This window comes from Danio aesculapii, chromosome 3, assembly GCF_903798145.1.
Source record: "Danio aesculapii chromosome 3, fDanAes4.1, whole genome shotgun sequence".
In the NCBI taxonomy this organism is placed as follows: domain Eukaryota; kingdom Metazoa; phylum Chordata; class Actinopteri; order Cypriniformes; family Danionidae; genus Danio; species Danio aesculapii.
Genome location: NC_079437.1, coordinates 26,395,985 through 26,417,415, shown reverse-complemented (window position 1 = coordinate 26,417,415; position 21,431 = coordinate 26,395,985).

Sequence of the window (21,431 nt, the reverse complement as noted above, 5' to 3'; positions counted from 1 at the left end):
AGATATTTATTACTATTATTTTATGATTATTTTATTTTTATCATCATTTTTACAATTTAAAATATTGTAATTGTTAGTTTAGCTATATTCATACATATACAAATACATAAATCAACAGAACAATTATGCATTATTTTTTATCATCATCACCTGCTAAATAATATATTTATTTAAAATAATTTAATGAATTGCAATAAATTATTTATATATATATATATATATATATATATATATATATATATATATATATATATATATATATATATACATATATATACATATATATATATACATATATATACATATATATATATATATATACATATATACATATATATACATATATATATATATATATATATATACATATATATACATATATATACATATATATATATATATATATATACATATATATATATATATATATATATATATATACATATATATACATATATATACATATATATATATATATATATATATATACATACATATATATATATATATATATATATATACATACATATATATATATATGTATATATATATATATATACATACAGTATCTATGTATATCATATGTATATGTATGTATATATGTATATATATATATATATATATATATATATATATATATATATATATATATATATATATATATATATATATATATATGTATATATATATGTATATATATATATGTATATATATATATATATATATATATATATATATATATATATATATATATATATATATATATATATATATATATATATATATATATATATATATATATATATATATATATATATATATATATATATATATATATATATATGTATATATATATATGTATATATGTATATATATATATATTTATATATATATATATATATATATATATATATATATATATATATATATATATATATATATATATATATATATATATATATATATATATATATATAAAAATATGTATGAAGAAGAAGAAGAACAAAAATAAGATGAACAACAACAACAACAACATGAAGAAGAAGAAAAAGAAGAACAACAACAAGAAAAATAAAAACAAGACAAACATAAAACAACAAGCAGAACAATACAACAAACAAGAAAAAAAACAATAAATTAACAAGACGTACAAGAAAAACAACAACAACAACAACAACAACAACAACATGAATACAAAGAATAAGACGATGAAGATGAACAAGAAAAATAAGCAAGAACAAGACAAACATGAAAAAAACAACAAGACGAAGAAGACAAAAAAGAAAAACAACAACAACAACAAGACAAAGATAATGAACAAGATAATGAAGAAGACGAAGAACAAGCTCAAGACCAAGACAAAAGTACAAGATGAAGGACAAGGAGAATGAGTCCCTGACTAATTAAGTATTAACACAAAAATCGATGTGAAATGTAAACAGAATCTCTCAGGAGTTGAACTGGTCATATTTGCTCATTCTAAAGAAGAACACTTTCGCAGTATGTTCTCATTTTGAAAGGCAACAATGAACTGTTGAACCACACATTCCGGTTTCCCAAATGATTGTCTAAATTGAAGTCTGGAAAATGAAATGATAATTAATGTCAGTGAAAACAGATGGTGGCAGTTTATACTTGCATATTAACAGCAGTCCAGATGTTGTAAAGCCATGTTTATTTCAAGGGCAATGCGCAGTAGCCTAATGAAGAGTGGAATGACTTCAGACTGTGGGTCATTTTTCAATTCTTCGCCAAAAAATTCAACTTAGAAAATCCAGTGTGTAATATTTCCATCTATTCACATGAAGATTTCACACTTTTGTGTCAGTGGATTTTTTTAAGGGAGATAAACAAAAATCAATCATTTAAAAAGTCGGCAGTGTTTATGAATCAGTCGACAAACAAAATAAATAAATACAAATACAGTTTCATTATACGATACTAAATGCACATGAATATTTATACTTCCATCATGATCAGAGCTGTATGTGTGATGAATTATTCATCTACTATAAGCAAATAACTGACATGTTATATAACATTCTGCTGAACTGTTTCTGAATCACAGCGACTGCTTTTGTCTCAGCCAAACCACAACATTAAAGGGAAATATATTGGTTTAGTTCTATTGCCGCTGACAAGATTGTGGTTCATTAGTGCGACACAGAAATAAACTTACTCAGAATGTTATTCTGCATACTAATATGACTCCTAAATAGAAGGAAGGGGAGACTGTACACAAAGGATGAAAAGGAATGCATGGAAGAACAATGAGGCTTATTAAAAATCTGTTATTTCATTTGATTTGGTCTCTATTGACCCATTTTTAGCTAAATTCAGGAATCTTTATTTACAGTTTTTTATTTTAAAATGAGAAATAATAATCCTCAAAGTAGGAATGAAGAATCAAATTTGTGCAGGGTTGTAGGGCATTGTTCAGAGGTATATAATCTACAGACCTCAGAAACTGCAAGTTTGAGAGTATTAACGGAAAATGGCAAGTAACACACTGAATTGAATGTGAAATTGAAGTATAAAAAGAGTTGCTATTTAAGATCATAAATCAGAACGCTGTGCATCACTACTTTATTTGCATTTTGATATTATGCTGGAAGTTTGCATGTTTTTCAAAATGAATAAAAATTTTCTGGTTTTCAAGTTTCTGCTTGATTTGTTCATTTTAAATTAAGGGATGACATAAAATAGAAGATATTATATTCAGATTTAATAAAAATTAAATATAAAAAAAGAATTAAATGTAATATAATTAAATATAATTTCTAATATTTAATTAAATATAATTTATTAAAATAGTTAAATAAGATACATTTAAATGCTAAGATTTATATATATATATATATATATATATATATATATATATATATATATATATATATATATATATATATATATATATATATATATATATATATATATATATATATATATATATATATTACACACACATAACAAACATACATAACAAACAAACAAACAAACAAACAAACAAACAAACAAACAAACAAACAAACATACATACATACATACATACATACATACATACATACATACATACATATATATATATATATAAAACAGCCACATTGCACTGCTACTCATGTGATATTGCATTTATACAACAGTTTGACGGCATAGTCATGTATATAAAAAAGAAAATCAAAAACAAAACACGAAGAGTCTAAAACCCTTTTGTATGAGAAACTATTTTCTTCTGCCATTCATTCACATCTGCAGCTGATGTCAGAACAGCAGAAGCTGTTACTAATTCACCAACATCACTTTAGAGCTAGTATTTGAATGATTCTCTAGCGTAATGTCTAAAGTGATGACAAAACAGGTGATTTTGCTCACATTTTAAGAATATAAGGCTGAATGGCATGAAAGGCCATCAGTCTAGAGGCAATTCAAAAAGGTATTTCTCTGTTTCAATCGGGATATCACAATAATTAACCCAGAAAAAGCCAAAGTAAAGCAAACACTACCAGAAACTTTGGTATAAACACAGCACTACAATAAAACAGAGATTGACTTAGAAAGTCACTTACCAATTTTATAATGATTTGATCAGCTGTAACTAGAAATGACATGTTTTTCTCCTCTATGGGCTTATTATGCAGTCTTTGTCACCATCTTGTGGTGGAGCGTCAACCGTCTTTGCTCTGCTCTGTATGACAGGCTGATGGATGCTGACATGCGCTGAATGTGCTGTCTCTCAGAAATTACAAATATTTAAAATAGGATCGATCCTCATAAATAAACTGCATAGTTGCAATCTAAACAACTACATTCTGGCCTTAAAAAGCACCAAAAAGTACATTATGTTGTCCAACAGCTGCAATGTTTGTCAAACTATAGTGACTTTATTGACCTGCTCTCACTCTATGTGGGCGGAGTAATACAGAACGGTGAGGAGGCTGTAGGAGTGCTGTTAGTGCAGAATATCAGATTTAAAACTAGACAGAACTGTTATATACTTTTTTTTTTTTTTATCATTAATACTGAATATTAACTAATGCCAGACTGCGTTTTATTTTCATGCCATCTAAGACTACATTCACACAGTGAGTGTACAAGTGCTTAATTTTTTTCTCTCAGTTTTTGTGCATAGGCATTTACAATGTTGTTTTAAAATGTGGCTAAAATCAGATTTGCAGTATGAAATGACTATGGTCCTTAACAGACCAGCATATGCAGATGAACATTTACACATTGTAAACTTTTTAATGTACACAATGTGTATACTGTATGATGTGACGTGACATTGTCACATTGTGTTTAATGATTGTGATGGTCGTATTTGCAGACATACTACAAATGGTTGTTTTTCTAGTTCTAATGTGTAACTTTATTTATAAAAATATGTGATTTAAAAAAAAAAAAGAGAGACAAAAGTTGTGATCTATGAAAAGCGGGTCAATCTAGAGAGCAGTTCAATCTAGAGAACAGCCAAGACTGACCATACCGGTTTAGTGCACTCATTAAGGGCAGCCATGAGCAGTAAGAGGATGTGTGTTTCATGTACAGTACCAGTGCAGGATGATGACACATGCCGACTGAAAATGATGTAGAAGTCAGAACTGAAACGATCAGATTCCAAGTGGATTGTGCTGTTCAGAGTCTCATGACAAAACAGAATTGGGACACATCTGCCTGCTGTGTGAACATAGCCTAAGCTTTCAACAAATTGTGAGTTTGTCTGCCAGTGTCCTAAAGAAGTAAACTAAAGGGTAATGTGGTAGCAGATGTCTTAATCCATTCATTACTCAGGCTGTTTGAAGAGATTAAATGTATTTGCATTAAAACACTTTAAGAATGTGTACAACTTTAGTGGTAGACAACTGTTAAGAACTGACAAACAAAGCAGAAATGAGGAGCTTGATCTTTGTTCGCCCGTATATTACCGTTCCACATATAGAGGTCAAATATTCATGCATCTTTAGCAACCTTCTCCATTTGATATATTTATTATTTATTAGATCATTTGTAGTGTCAGAAGACAGGATGAGGAAATCTGTCAGAAAAAGGTGTCACTAAAGCTTTTATCAAAGCCACCAAACATCAGAAAACCCCAAGACATAATAAACCCCTTAGCCAGATTAACTGAAATCCCCTTTTTCTGCTTAAAAACTTTGTCAAGATTAAAGCATTACCGTACTGTGGATTGTGTTTTCTGCTGTAAGGCGGGCTGGATGTTCAGTGAAAGTCATGTACTGCAGCATTTGTCTTTTATAAACCTGAAATTGAAACACAGTGTGAGACTTGCCATCCTTAAAATTGGGTTCTCTGGAGTTTCTTTGGGTAGAAATCATCAGATAAAAATGAGCAAGGAGTTAGACATGCACTGGAAAAACAGTTCATTGCAAACAATTGCAAAAGCAATTGTTGCAAACAATAAACTGAATTTAAACAAACCAATTAAACAGTACAGTACTAAATTTAATTTGTGTTTAAATCCAGCCTATATACACAGTACATTGTTTGCAACCAAAAACTTAGTAAACTTAATGAACAATTTTTATTTTAGTGTATGCAGATGCTTACTGTCTACCTACTGACCACTGAATCTGTGCAACACGCTGGGGGGGAAAGTCTATAGGCCATTTTTGCCATTTTGAACAGACCAATATCTCCTTATAAATTATATTTAGAACTGCTGAAAAATTTATACCCAGAGCCATTGAAGGAGCTATGAATCATCTATTTAAATATCTCACAGAGAACAACGATGAAATATGGTCAAACTGAAGCTCCCACTGAAATGTCTGGCCTCCACATTCAGTATTAAATGGCTCCTGTCGTGACTGCAGATTAAAAGCGGCGGAGGATGTTTTAATGCAAAATAACATGATTCACTTTCAGCTAAAAGCTGTATTTCATCAATTATTTGTTTCAGCTTTAATTGGTATTTTGGCAGGGCAAAAATAAGCAACACTTACGGAGAAGTGAGGAGTTATCACTTTGATTCATGTGCTTTCAGTGAAAGAGACGAGTACAGCCCACAACCCTCATCAAACTTACATGAGATGCAGTCAAGTTTTTGGTATATTTAGATATCAGTTTTAGTTTTTTGTTATGTTAACTTGGACCATGTGAGTTCTGATTTAACCCTTAAACATATCCTGACTAAACCAGCAGTTTTCAGTCTGTGAATTTCATTATATATATATATATATATATATATATATATATATATATATATATATATATATATATATATATATATATATATATATATGTATATATATATATATATATATATATATGTATATATATATATATATATGTATATATATATATATATATATATATATATATATATATATATATATATATATATATATATATATATATATATATATATATATATATATATATATAAATATAAATGACACATATTTTTCTGTTTATATACAAAATCAATTTATTTGACATTCTAAATATCCAAACAAATATATATTGTTTGGAAACGAGGGACAGTAAAACACTAATAAAACTAGGGGTCCGTTCTTTGTACCTTGCTTAAATGATCTAAGATAATTTGACAGATCCTGGATCTTTTAATCTTGATAACTGATCTCTGGCTAATTTGGTTCTTCAAACAAGTTTGTGAATCAGATTAAAATGTCTGAATGAACTGATCTGAGATCGCTGCGTGTGCTATGAAGGACAGATCTATTGATCCTCGAAATCATGATCAGCAATCCAACAATTGGCTGATGGCACAGCAGCGTAATGACATCATCTGATTAATATTCAATTATCAAAGTGAACAAAATGTAAAAAAATTGGTGGTAATATGTTTGTTAAATATGATAATAACAAGCAATAACTTTCCACCTTTGTTATGGGCTGCAGACTTTACACTCATGTGTCAAGAATATTTAGCAATTTTGTTAAGTTTTACATTTATAGCAGATTATCTTTACTATAGTAGGCTAGGCCTATTCAAGTTTCTTAATCGGCAAATTTAAATGAATTTAGCATCAAAAAAGCATTTTGATATTGGTAAAGGTGTCTACAACTTCTGCGAAGAAACAAATCACCGTCATATTAGTTGTCAAAACATGTGCATGTCTGAATAAATGTATTATTATATCTTTAAATAACAAACAAACAAATAACCAAACAAACAAACAAAGAAAAAACAGTTGAACATTGTGCATGTCTATTATCATACACAAACTGTAAAGCTCGGTCGGTACCTTAAAATAGTACGCGTTTATATCTAAAAAGTCAATATTAATAAATGTTCTGATCTCCTTGGGGAGAACCAAGCCGTTTTGTATTTTTATTTTAAAGTGCAGATTGCATAAATTTTATTTATATACGTATATAAACATAAATATAACTAATTATTTAATTACTGTAAATTATAAAATGTAAATATACATTTTTTTTACTATTTTCCTATTTTCCTAAGTATATCCTATAGGTTACTACTGTAAGAAAATATCAGCATTTGGTACAGTACTTTCAATATTACCTTAGCTTGAGAAGATCCGATCTGATCCTGTTTATATAAAATAAGCCTACTTCCGAGCAGGTTTGAGCTACCAGAACTGTTGGTATGACAACAACTCTCCCATGAGTTTTGAAGAATGAAACCATCCTGGATTGTGTCAAATTGTCAATAGCCAAATTCAGCCAATTGACTAATCCACGTACAAAGAATAGACCCTGGGTCACAAAACCAATGTATACAAACAACCAATGTATAATTGTAAATTTCCAAAATTGTATGCCAGTTGCTGAATAAATAAGCTTTACATTGATGTACAATTCAACTTTTTGCAGCAATACAACCATTTGTAATCTGCACTGTAAAAAATTCCCTAAAGTGGCAGTTTTAAGATTTTCCACATTTGATTCATGTTTTTATTCATGCTTTTAAATTGCATTATGGGACCTTGATTTTTCTTCCAACAACAATTTTTAACCTTGAAAAGTAAAAAAATTTGACTTTTATTAATATTTCTAATGGTTTAAAGTGATATATTGTCTAGATTGGTGCTCTAAATTATAGCACAAAACCTTGTAATAAACTGGCAGTACATTTTCTGTTATTTTAGACTTATTTCTTGATATATTTTTTCTTATACATTACATTAACGCATTTTTTGTACGAGGAATTGTATGAAAATTGCCTTTATTGTTGTACAATTTTAGATCTTAGCAATGCATATTACTAATTACAATTAAGGTTTAATATATTTACATGATCTTGATTTCATTTTCTAATGCGTTTGGCAAGTAAAATTCACAAGTATCCACGAATGAACAAGAGAACTCACTTGACAGCAACATAGCCTGAACACCCGCCGGACACCCACTCAGACCTGCAGCTTCTCTCATGACGGATATCTATCGTTCTGAAGCCTCCGGCACCAAGACTGCGCAGCTCTACACAAGATGCTTTGCCAGAGGAGAACTGGCCGTGCCCAGCTGAGCAGGTGTAAACAGGTGTGCCCAGCTGAACCTGGTTTTTCTCAAGTTTTTTTCTCTCACTTTTAATCAATTTCTGAAGTTTGTTCCTCGCCACTGGCTTGCGTGGTTTGACTTGTGAAGCTGCACATTGGGCAAACTCACTTCAGTGTTTAGGCTTTCATAAATGACATCTACATTGCACTGAACTGCACTAAGCTTCAACTGTGAAAACTGGACTGAAGCGGTTTCAATGAACTAAATCTAAAATACTGCTTTGACACAATCTACACTGTAAAAGCGCTATAGACATAAAGATGAATTTAACTGAACACAGACAAACAGCATTTCAAATAGTAACCATCAACTACCTGAAACAAACACGAAACTTCAAAACCACAGAGATAATGACTCAATGAATGTCAAACAGGTGATGCAGATAAAAACTAATTATGGTGGGATAAAGCTGCGGTCACACTTGACTTTTCCTTCCATAGACCCCGGAAATGCGGGTTCATGCGTCATTTCGCAGGTTGCTGCAGTGCAAAGTTCAAGCTTGGTGAACGCTAACCTGCTAAATAGCATCACTTGACTGCGTGAGACCAATTGAAGATCAAAACACGACCTCTCTGGGCAGAAATGTAAAACATGGAGCAATCGCTGGCTTTTTTTTAATGTCTAATAAGCTTGTTTAATCCCGCCCTTTTTCGCAGCACCGCACAACAGATTTTCGCCCGGTGTGACCGTAGCTTAACTCAACATCGGCCTGTTTACACCTGGGCACATATTTTGTTTGGTTTTTTGATCGAATAACTCTCTAATTTCAGAAAATGACTCCTTTTGCACTTGACCACACGAATGCATCTCCACTAATGATTCTGGTCTTCAAATCTCACACTATATGCAAATTGAACTAGTTCACATTGACTAAATCATCAGATACAGCTGCCACTTTTTTAAAGGACAAAAAGGTAAGATGCATATATATATGCATAGACACTTTGTATATTGATGGCTGTAAGAAAGAAATTGTTTCTACTAGAAGTACATCCTACTCATTTTGGGATAGGCTGTGTCACTTTCCTTTTTTTTGACTACAGCTGCTCACATTTTGAGGTGTTTTGACAACAGGTGTTTCCCCAGATGTTATTTAGTTGGGTCAACGAATGTGCTGGCACATGTTTTTTGTTCAATACTCCATTTTGATCATACAAGTGATGTTTGATAAACAAATTTCGGGGGGAGCACGCGCAGAAGTTTCAGTATCAAATACGTCATTGACAATTATTCTATTATCCAATCAGTTCTTGACCAAACCCCTATATATACCAAAGCTGTCTTACCTGCAGCATCTTACGACTTAGCATCCCTCCACCACCCCGTCACCTCACCTCTTAAGCATTACTATCCCGGGGGGAGCGTTCTGGGGCCGGGCTAGATACTTCGCTCGAATCCCTATTCCTCTTTGTTTCCTGATAAGAGGAATGACTCGAGTTTAGGTGTCTTCCCCGAGCTCAGAGCCCTCTCCCCGGACAGCACGCCAAATACGCTTTATTCTGAAACTGTTGCAAGTGTGAACTCGTGAAATAAGAGTAAGACATCCTCCGAAACTATAACTGGGGGTTACACATATTCTGCTGTCTTACTCTATGTCAAAGGTCTCAAACTTTATTCCTGGAGGGCCTCAGCTCTGCACAGTTTTGCTCCGACCTTAATTAACCACACCTGATCCAACTAATCAAGGTGTTCAAGAATACTAGAGATTATTAAGCAGGTGTGAGTTGGAGGTGTTTGAAGCTAACTATGCAGAGCTGTGGCTCTCCAGGAATTGAGTTTGAGACCATTGCTCTATGTGAATGAATTGTGGTGTGTGAACCAAATATCAGCAAACTTGGCATGCAGAAATAACACGACATACAAACATACTATAGGTGTGCACAAAATGCTTACGCAAGCTCTGTCATTGGTCAGTTTGGTAGTGGGGAAGAATGTAGGCAGCATTACTTTGCACTACATTGATGATTGGAAGCTGCGCCAGAGATGCATTGAGACGGTTTATTTTCCATTACAGTAAAACTATTATTTACATAAAATATTTGTTTACAGAATATTTTGTTTACTTGTTTTCGCACAAGCTTGCATTTCTGCTCTGATGCATTTGCATGCGTATGAATAGAAGTCTGTGGGGAGAAAAGTCCAGTGTGACCGCAGCTTTAGTTGGTGGTTTATTCACCAGTGGCAACCCCTGATTAATAAAGGGACTAAAGCTACGGTCACACCGGGCTTTGTGTGTGCGAAATTCTGTCGTGCGGCGCTGCGAAAAGGGGCGGGATTAAACAAGCTTATTAGACATTTAAAAAAGCGAGCGATTGCTCCATGTTTTACATTTTTGCCCAGAGAAGTTCTGTTTTGATCCTCGATTGGTCTCACGCAGTCAAGTGATGCGATTTAGCAGGTTAGAGTTCACCAAGCTTGAACTTTGCACCGCAGCAACCTGCGAAACTTAACGCATGACCCCGCGTTTCCGGTCTGACGCATTCGCGTGCGTATGAATGGAAGTCTATGGGAAGAAATGTCAAGTGTGACCGCAGCTTCAGCTGAAAAAAAATTGAACGAATGACTACCCATAGTTAACATAGTTATTAATGTTACAAATGGTAACAATTGCCTGAATGCTTGCAAAATCATAATACGATTACAGGAAATGATGAAGTAAAATCCAGACTCAACATTGCATATGTTGTAATGTGACTATTGTGAATGATCACATATTGATGCTGAAATGATATATTGTGCAGCCCTAGCTTATAATGACATTAATCACGGAGCCTGCCTTGAAAAGTTTTCACAAATCAGATCCAGTCACATAAAGTGGCCAGGTGTAAACAGATCTTTATATGACCTTGATTAGCTTTATCAGGTGTAATTAATTAGGGCTGAAGCACAACTGTGTAGAACTGTGGACCAATTCTTGCACTCCTTGCAACTGTTCCCAGAACCAATCTTTGTGAACAAGTGCAATTTTTGCAAAAAAACAAATTTCATTTCACCTTAGGGAGCAAAATATTTCTTCCTGAGGATTTATATGCCTATATGGTAATATGAGTGCCTAATATAAGCCAGTTTGTCAGACAAATTTAATCTGTCTCAACTGCTTTCCCCATCATTGTATTCATTAAAAGATAATATATTAAACAACCACCTTAAAATGGCTTAGCGCTTTCTTTTTATCTTGTTAAGCTGCCCTTGAATTTTCAGCAACTTTGCTCAAACTTGCTTTTTTTGGGTCATTTGCAGTTCTGTGAAGCGCCTGCACGGCGATAAGGCGGATGTGAAGGTTTGAAGCAATGCGCTAGTCACCGGCATTAGCATTCACAACACCAGACTTCATGTCTTAGAGTGAAACTCCAGAGGAGCCGCCGAATTGATCCGCGCTGTGACTTTCTCTGTTTCTTTCTTGACTTTACAGCAAAGGTAGCAGTTTTTGCTACTAATTAAACTTACAGTGCAGAGAGCAGCTCAAAAGTTAGCCGAGCCGAGAGAAGATGAGGACGGTGAGGGATAGTCAACGCCAACACTTAATTTCATGCATCGCGGCTCCCTTCAATAACGGAGCAGGCCGTATGGATTAGCGCCATTCACTTCTGTCAAAATTTACCTTGAAAGGACTCCTGATAACCAAACTTGATAATCCACACAAAGCCTTCGACTTGCAGTATTCATGTTAATGAACTATTATTGTCTGTTCAGTGTGATGGATTTAATTACCTCCAGATGACCAAATGTTTGAAATATGATAGTGCTCATTATCTAAATATAAAGATGGAGGAAATAGCTCCGCCATGAAAGCATCTCTCTGACTAATTGGAGATTTTCCCCCAAATGGAGCCTCACAGCTGAGACACTGTCCATATGTTCAGATACGGAGTGGAATTCTCCGGAGAGAGTCTTGCTGGTAACTAAATTAGCCTGAAATTCAAATCACTGCCTGTTGAGTTGTGAAGGACAGTCAAAGCGCGACTACATGAAGTCAGCGCATGCAGATAATGCAAGATTGTCTTTGGCCTCGCTGAAACGAGAGTGTTAGATCAAGATTTCAAACTAAAGTTAGTCCACATGAGTCATCCTTCTGCTTATTAAAAGAGATTTTTTAACAGCTTTGTTACACACAGCAATGAGTCACTGCTTGTGTTGCATTTTGTCCTTAAACTAGCCTCTGGGGCAGCGCATGGATGGCTAACTTTGTGCCTGTGGCTGATTTACTCGCATATCGCTGTCCACAGTGTGGATTATATGATTTAAAGGTGGTGAAATATAATTGGGTGAAAAGAATTAGAGCTGCTTTATAAACTGTCAATGCAGGCAATCTGAATGCTAATATCTCAAATGTGAAATTGTCAGAAACTCCCCAGGGCCGATAACTGCATGACTGCATTGAAGATTTAACGTCACAACAAACAACCGCCAGCCTGAAAAAGCAACTGGGGCTCAACCACAATGATCAAATGTGTTCATTCTGCATGGATTAGCCTCTCAGCTATAGACATGTGTCAGGATGACCACAATTGTGCTTGACATGCTGCTTTCTGGTGTTTTTTTTTTTTTTTTTTTTGAAAGGGCTACCAGGCAAAAGTGATGTTTAATGGTACAATATGCAGTGGTGTAAATAAATGAATTCCAAATATTCAAATTAATTGTAATTTTTTCCTCACGAATCGTACTAGGTATTTTAAAAATGTTATCTTTTTTTATCTTTTTTTTTTTTACTTGAGTGCAGTTTTACTACTGAAGTCACTAAATTTGTGTTTAGTTTTTCTTGTTTACTGTGATTGGTCAAGTAGAATAATCATTCCTGTCCAATCAAATCATGCATAGATAAATGGCATTAGATAGACCAACCTCAAGACACTTTATACAGTAAATGCAGCGATCATATGAAGAGTTTAGAAGCAAATACCTCTAAAAGCCATGATATATTTTATTCTAAATTATAATTTTCTCAGACTGCTATATGCTCAGTAATTTTACCTTTATAGTGACGAATAAGTTCTTTTCATTGCCTTTTCAGTGAAATAACTGAACATAAACATAGGAGGCAGAGAAAAATGCTAATCTTAGGATAACATATCAGACGGCATTTAGAGGTTTTTGCATCGGAACTCTTCATATAATCATTAAAGAGCCCCTATTATGGGTTTTTGAAAATAACCTTCCATGCAGTGTGCAACACAGCTCTAAGTGAAATAAAACCTCCAGCTGATGTTTAAATCTGAAAGTGCACCTTGTTTAAAAATATTGAACTCAGAGTCGTTTAAATGATTCGTCATTTGTCTGGATCTTTTGTCTGTTCGTATCGACATCAACACGAAACAATACCCAATATGAAGTGCTGGATCCAGTAAAACGTAAACGCGCCTTTCCCTTCAAACTCTAGCAGAGTGCGGGTGTGTGTGGGACTTATCACGACTGAAGATGAGTGAACATTAACAAGTGAACGTTCAGGTGATTAATGCAATAATTTACCCTGCATTGGGGGATTTGTCAGCCATTTGTTAAGGGAAGGATCAGGAAAGACTGTAGATGTATGGGACTTTGTCAGAGCTTGACTGGAACTGTGTATCAGTACACAGTTCATTGATCAGTTTCTTCCTATAGTTCACAAGTGTAAGCAAGTGTAATTAAAATGGTTGCCTCCTCGTTTTCTCTAGCTTGCGAAATATGTAGTTAATTGTGTTTTGTTACTTGTAATCGCTCCATGCAGCTTGTACTGTATCTGGTTAACTCTTTATATACTCATATCTCGTCTAAAACCCCGTTGGAAATGCGACGTGTGCCGCTTTCTTTACAGATTTAAATGTGTTTGTGAGCTCGCGATCCTCTGCCGTTGTTATGGCCACCGTCAGCTGTTCCTGCACACGTGTGGCAGTCAAGTTTCAAAATAGTTCAGCTTTTTACACTGTGTTAATACTGAATGCATGTTGTTTTTATGTATGGTTAACAATAGAGCATAGAGCAATATGAGAATAAAGCAATATGCTGTTGTTTAACTGCATTGCTTTAATGCACTCCTGCATTGGGCTTACACATATACTCTGCACTCTGACTACTTCAGCAACGTTGATAAGCCGTGGTTGGCATTTCTCGTGACTGAACACAGTCGACCAATCAGAACAGACTAGGTCATCGAGCCAATCAGCGCAGATTAGCATCGTGCTAAGGAGGGGTTTGGGAACAAATGAGTCACTGAACAAATCATATGGAAGTCGTTGGGATAGTTAGGTAAAAATAAATGCATATTATAAGACAATGAAAGTGTTTTTTGACCTTACCCATATCAGACCCCCAAATCCAAAAGATGACCTTTTATAATGCATAATAGGAGCTTTTTAAAAGTGTACAAGAAGATGAAAAGTGTATCAAGAGACTGTTTAGACTGCATGTCTCTGTTGAGAAAATGAACGACTGAAATGACTGAATGACTACTGTATGACTGAAATCGCCAAATAGCCTTAAACTATAACTAAGTGCACTACAGAATATTACGTTTTCAATTACATGCACAAACCGCATGTATTCTACAGTATGTGCTGTATGTATCTACAGTAAGCTTGGTTTATGGTGCCAACTGCTGGATGTATAAGGAGGGCATGCTGAACTAAATATTAAGGTATTGAAGTATCATCACAGCTAGATTCTTGCCCCTTGGTTACACAGATTTCACTGCATGTAAATGCATCAACATGATTTCTGTTAGGCTTATTATAGGTGCATATATAAATGTAATGTTATCACATTAAATTAATCTCACATTTTAAATATATACTCCATTAATGGCAAATAATTGAACTTACAGTACACTTAGAAAGAATGAAAATGGCACTAGGCATGGGACAATAATCGTTTCCCGGGTATAGTTAGTTTTTTAGGACAACAGTATCTCCAGCAGAAAAGATATCCAGAGATGTTGTTTAAAATTGTGAAGAAATCAGTGTGTTTGAAACTAATGAAGACAGCAGATGTCAATGATTCATTAGAATTATTTCGCCTGACATGTTTACTGCTCCAAAATATTATAAATATTTCTCAAAATAAAATATTTTGTGTTCAAAGGGGAAAAAAGTTCTTGTTTTTTACGCAGACATTTAAAAAGAAGATATTTTAGAGCAATAATCACAATACCGTGAAACTGTGATATTTTTATCCAAAGTTATCATACCGTCAGAATCTTACCGGTCCATGGTACTAATGAAAGCTACATTTTTAATTTGCAGGGAAAAAGAAAGGAATAAGAGTTTGCAGGGAATAATTTCCACAGCATAATGCTCAGTACTCTTAAGTACACTGTAAAACCTAACAGTCAAAATCACTAAATGAAATAAGTTAGTTTAACTTATAATTATTAAACTAATAATTTTTTAAAATGTTACTTTGACTCAATGAAAGAGTTATCGTAACTCATAAATGATTTATATTAAGCAGAACTTAAAATGAATGAGTTATGAATGAATTTATTATATTTAAACTAAAAGCAATACCAAACCATTTGAGTAGCTATATAGTTGGACTTAATTTGTTGAACTCATAGCGATTTGATAACTGAACTTTAATGTTTAAGTTACTAATACTCTAAAAGTTTGATAACACAAATTATTAGCACAAATAATATGTGCATATGACTTTATATAGTCATAGTCATATAGTTTACAGTACTCAAACCCTATTGTTCCAAAACTTAAATGGTTTGCCGCAATTGATTTCCTCAAACAGTGTGAGTTAACTTTATTTATCAGGTTTTACAGTGTACTTGTAGAAGAGCTACATTTTACTCAAACTTTGAGTAGAATTTAGAATAGATGTTTTTACTCTACCAGCATTACTTTTTTGGTAATGGTAATGGTACTGCTACTTCAGTATGATTTGTTAGGACTTTTTCCACCACTTTTAACACTGTATGACAAAAATGTATGATCCTATTCAAAAATATCCCATTGTCAAAAATGACATGAAATTACAAGTATATTTTACACTTATTTACAAAGACAACCAAACACATTACACATTTACAGTCGAATATGACCTTGTGACTAAGGCTACAGACTACAGGCTAAAATCTTATGTAATTTACTTATTTCTCCATATGTGACTCACAGCACTTACTGTATCCAGCACAGTTAACTTATCATTTAAATTTCTGATATGTAAGGTAATTAAGAACTAACTCGGATGTGTTCATGCAGCAGACAAACGTCAAATCCTTGATGTTTTTTTTTTAAATCTCATATCTGATACAGGTCACATGTTTTACAATGTGGTGCACTTGCTTTTACGTCACTGCGGATCAACATTAGTCATAATTCTGTGCTGACAGGGGTCACACCAAAGATTTTTCCAGGTCTTCTTGAGTCACTGTGAATATGACAGACAGTAGCAGAGGTATTCAGTAGGAAAAGCCAACTCATAAGTAGTACTATACAATACTACAGCGAGATGAACCTCAACAGTCAGGTGGAACTCATTAGTTCTACAATGACAGTACTGAAAATATTTTAAAGCGTTGCTCTTTTACTGTGCTTCAATTCACGTCTTCCACAGCACATCACTTTATAAATAACTGTATAAATGCTGACTTCAGTATTCGCCGTGTTTGCTTCAATGTGACAGAGTGCTGCATGCCGTCTTGTTGTTGTTTTTTTGCACAGGACTATGATTAGGGGTCTGTTTTGTGTATGATACCAGACATGCACATTCGCCTGTTTTTTTAAGGGAATAAAAATTAATGCAGTCATGTACATGTTTTGATAGCTAATATGCCGGTGATTTGATGCGTTGCAAATGTTGCAGACACCTTTGTTGATATCAAAATACTTTAAAACAGCCAGTTATTCCTTACACCGATTAAGAAACTTGAATAGGCCTAGGCTACTATAATAAAGAAAATCCGCTCTGAATGTAAAACTGAATCAATTGATAATTACTCTTGACACATGAAATTGTAAACATGTAGCCCACAACAAAGGTGGAAAGATTTTTAACAAACAGTTTACTACGATTTTTATGTAATTTTGCTCACATGGAATATTGAATATTAATCAGATGATGTTGCATTGCTGATCATGATTTCGTTGGATCAATAGATCTGTCCTTCACAGATCTCAGATCAGTTTAGTCAGACATTTTTAATCTGATTCCCGAACTTGTTTAAAGAAAAAAATTAGCCAGAAATCAGTTATCAAGATTAAAATATCCAAGATCTGTCAAATCATCTTAGATCATTTAAGCAAGGTACGAAGAACGGACCCCAGTTCACACTTTAATGTGATATTGCCTGCATTTATAACACAATGCAAAAGCAAAAGAATTAAAGAAAGAAATAATATGATTGTTATTTTAATTCTGACTTTTTAATCATCATTAAAATCAATTATTTATTTATTTTTTTGTTGTTGAAAAGCACAGAATTAAAGACAAAACTGGCATTCAAAGACGTAGAAAGACTCAAAAAATAATTTCTCTCTCAAAAAAAAACGTACAGCTTAATTATATGACTCATACAGCACAATAAACCACACAGAACGCAAGCATGCATTCAAATCTGGAAATAAAGCCAAAGCAACCGAAAGAGCCCTGCAGTTAAACATGATAATAATATTACCCTTCCCGTCTTTCCATGGTTTGTTAGAATTATTGCATTATTTAAGATGCAGTGTAAAACTTCATCTCTCATTCTCCCGTGTGAGGTCGCAACCTGATAAAGGACGGTGGACTGAGACAAGCAGCATGTGAAACAAGCTGGAACTGATAAGCAGTCAACGTGAAGCACATGCATTTGAATACATGCCCTAGATACCCAAATAAGTCTGCCTCAATTGCTGGAAATCATATTCAAAGCGGTCGGCTGGGGGATCTATACTGGTAACCCAGATAACTTTTTGGCTTTTAATAATGCTAGAAGGCATCCTAGAGCATGGCGCGTTATTGGGTATCATAAATCTTGTGTCCTGTGCATTAGAACTCCAGAAAGATGAGCCATTACATCTGTACAATACCTCCGGCCACCGAGACCTGCTGATCTGAATACATTCATAATGAATAAAAATCAATTACATTTACATTTATTCATTTAGCAGACGCTTTTATCCAAAGTGGTTTATAAGTGAGGATAAAAGAAGCACTTCAAATCATTAAAGAGTATATAAATGCTATGAAAAGTTGAACTTTTTTGCTTGTTTGTTGCGTTTTCAAAGAAGTAAGGGGTACTTGAATCACATTAAGAATTGCTAGATATTTTTCAGAAGCATGGATTGTGGACAAAGTGTTTGGTGCATACGGAGAGGAGACTTCTTATACGGGTAGGATTGCAGACGGATTATTTCATTTGTAATTATTATACTTTACTATGGCATAGGTTTCTCAAAATTATTGACTTTGGTACCAATCAATTCTGACATTTAAAAAATATTCATCCTCTACAACCGCTCATATATCAGCTGATGGCTTTCAAATGTTCCTGAGTCTGTGTATAAGTGTTCGCACTTGGTGAACAGAGGTGAAGTATGAGTGTGGTAAAATAACGATCATATCTGGTGAGCAAGTAAACACAATGACCAATCAGCTGAGTTTACAGACAATAAAAACACTCAGTTACCAATTGTTTTTCAAATTTAAGCACAGATTGGGACCAAAGTCATTATTTATGTCAACCCCACTAAGCTATGTGCTCAAATGTATGATGGTCGAAAGAGCTCAAATGTACTGCAAGTTAAGTAAACATGAAAATAGACACTAACAAATTGATAAAACATCTTTGTCAATTTGACAGCAAATGAAAAGACAGAATGTGCTGCAAATAGCACAGAGCACAATGGAAATGTGTGTAGAGGAAAACAAGGTATGAATCCTGCTGCTTCCAGTTTAGAGTCAGAGGTGCTGTCTAAAATCGGAATGGAGAGTTTCTTGTTTATTTTAATATCATGATTGTATGTTTTTTTTATTCTTTGTATATTTTTAGCCTTCATAATTTTAAGAATTGCACTTTATGGGCTCATGTAACATATTTCTGTTGTGCTCTGCGTAATTTTGCAGTGAATTTTCTGTATTTGCATGTGTTGTAAGAAACACAAATGTTTTATATAGTTTCTCAAAAACTGTTTAGAAGTACAAAAGAAACAATTTCCTCAATGTTTTTACGTACCATGTGGGCATATACACACTTTTCACACAATAAGACTGCAATAAGATTCCATTAGTTAATGTAATGTATTTATTAATATGAACTAAGATAAAACAATATTTATACATCTTATTTGTAACATTTACTATTACATTATTAAAAACCAAAGAAGTGTTTTCTAACATTATTTAATGTAATGTTAGTTAATGGGAACTAACAATGAACCACTCCATTTTCATTAACTTAAGATAAAGAAATGTTAATAAATATATTGCTCATTGTTTGTTTATTGTTTGAATTTTATTGTAAAGTTTTACCAGTTTTCAGCTGCGAAAAAACTATAGACCATCAAATACCATGCAATATTAAAGGTAAGCTGTCTATAATTTTATAATTTCAGATTTACACAATTCAAATCATTGCTGGCCCAATAAGCCTTTCCAAAGTGTGACCATTTTACATTTTTGGTAAGCTATTAAAAAACTATACAGCAAGAGAACTACTCAAAAAACAGCAATCTTCGATGAGGTATAAGTTGGTTTCATATTCAATTCAATTCACCTTTATTTGTATAGCGCTTTTACAATGTAGATTGTGTCAAAGCTGCTTCACATAAAAGGTCACAGTAAATTGGAACAGTGTAGTTCAGTTTGTAGTGTTTAAGTTCAGTTCAGTTTAGCACTTTTGGACTTCAGCGTTCAATGCATTTTTTGATCAGCATGTAAAAAATGCTAAAATCTGTTGTTGTTGTTTTTTTTTTTAAATCATAGTCGATTATAAGCAGAATGAACAATATATTTTTTCTGTAGAACTCTGCATTTTAAAGTAGTAAAAACATGCTTACCTCTTTGGAGGCTGTGACGTCATCACTTTTTTGAAGGACTGATGTGATTGCAGCAGGCATAATCAAGTGGTACTCAGCATAATGTTGAAAAATCATGCTACTATCAATGATATATTTTTGTATTTAATTTAATCTTTAATAACCTCATTTCAAAAATGAGAAAAGAGATGGGAGCCGACTCACAGGCTACTATATATATTAGGTAATAAGTCTTGTTTGATATTTTAACTACTCAGGTACCTTGTCGCTACTCATAAAACAAGTTGAACGTCAGTTATCTAAGCTTGTCAAACATACCGATGCGGCACATACTCTCCAATAGTATCTCTCACACGATCCGTGACTTACTCTTTATTCTAGTGAAATCTCAAAACAAAAACGAAATGTGCTGTAAATGTGAGTTTACATAGATTCATGGACAGCTGGAATTGATTTATATCTGAGTTAGAGACAGCCACAAAAAGCGGAAAGGGCGGGGCTTATGGTGCATTCTGGAAAGTTCAATTGTTTTATATGGTTACTTCACGCAGCCGCCATTTAAAAAAAAACAAATGTAAGGCCACAGTGGGAAGAAACCCGGAAGTAGAGGATCAGCACTGTAAACATTGCAACAACATGCTGTGGACTACAAACCTCCAACTGTTGCTGCGATTTCAAAATGCAGATATGGTGTAAACATTACTGATGGTGTAAACAGCGCTGATTTGCTATAGTATTCACCAGTGCGCAACAGAAATGACTGTGTTGGTCATGAAGGTCATCAGTTCACTGCTCTTCAGCACTGTTTACCGAGTGCAAACACAGACGATCAACTGATATCCGCAGCTTTAAAACACTCCAGTGTCCATGTATCTGTGTTTGCAATCGGTGAAGAGCGGTGAACTGATGGCCTTAACGGCCAATCACAGTCATTTCTGTTGAGCACTAGTAAATAGTCAACAGTGCTTTAATGTTAACGGGAAATGGATGTTTTTA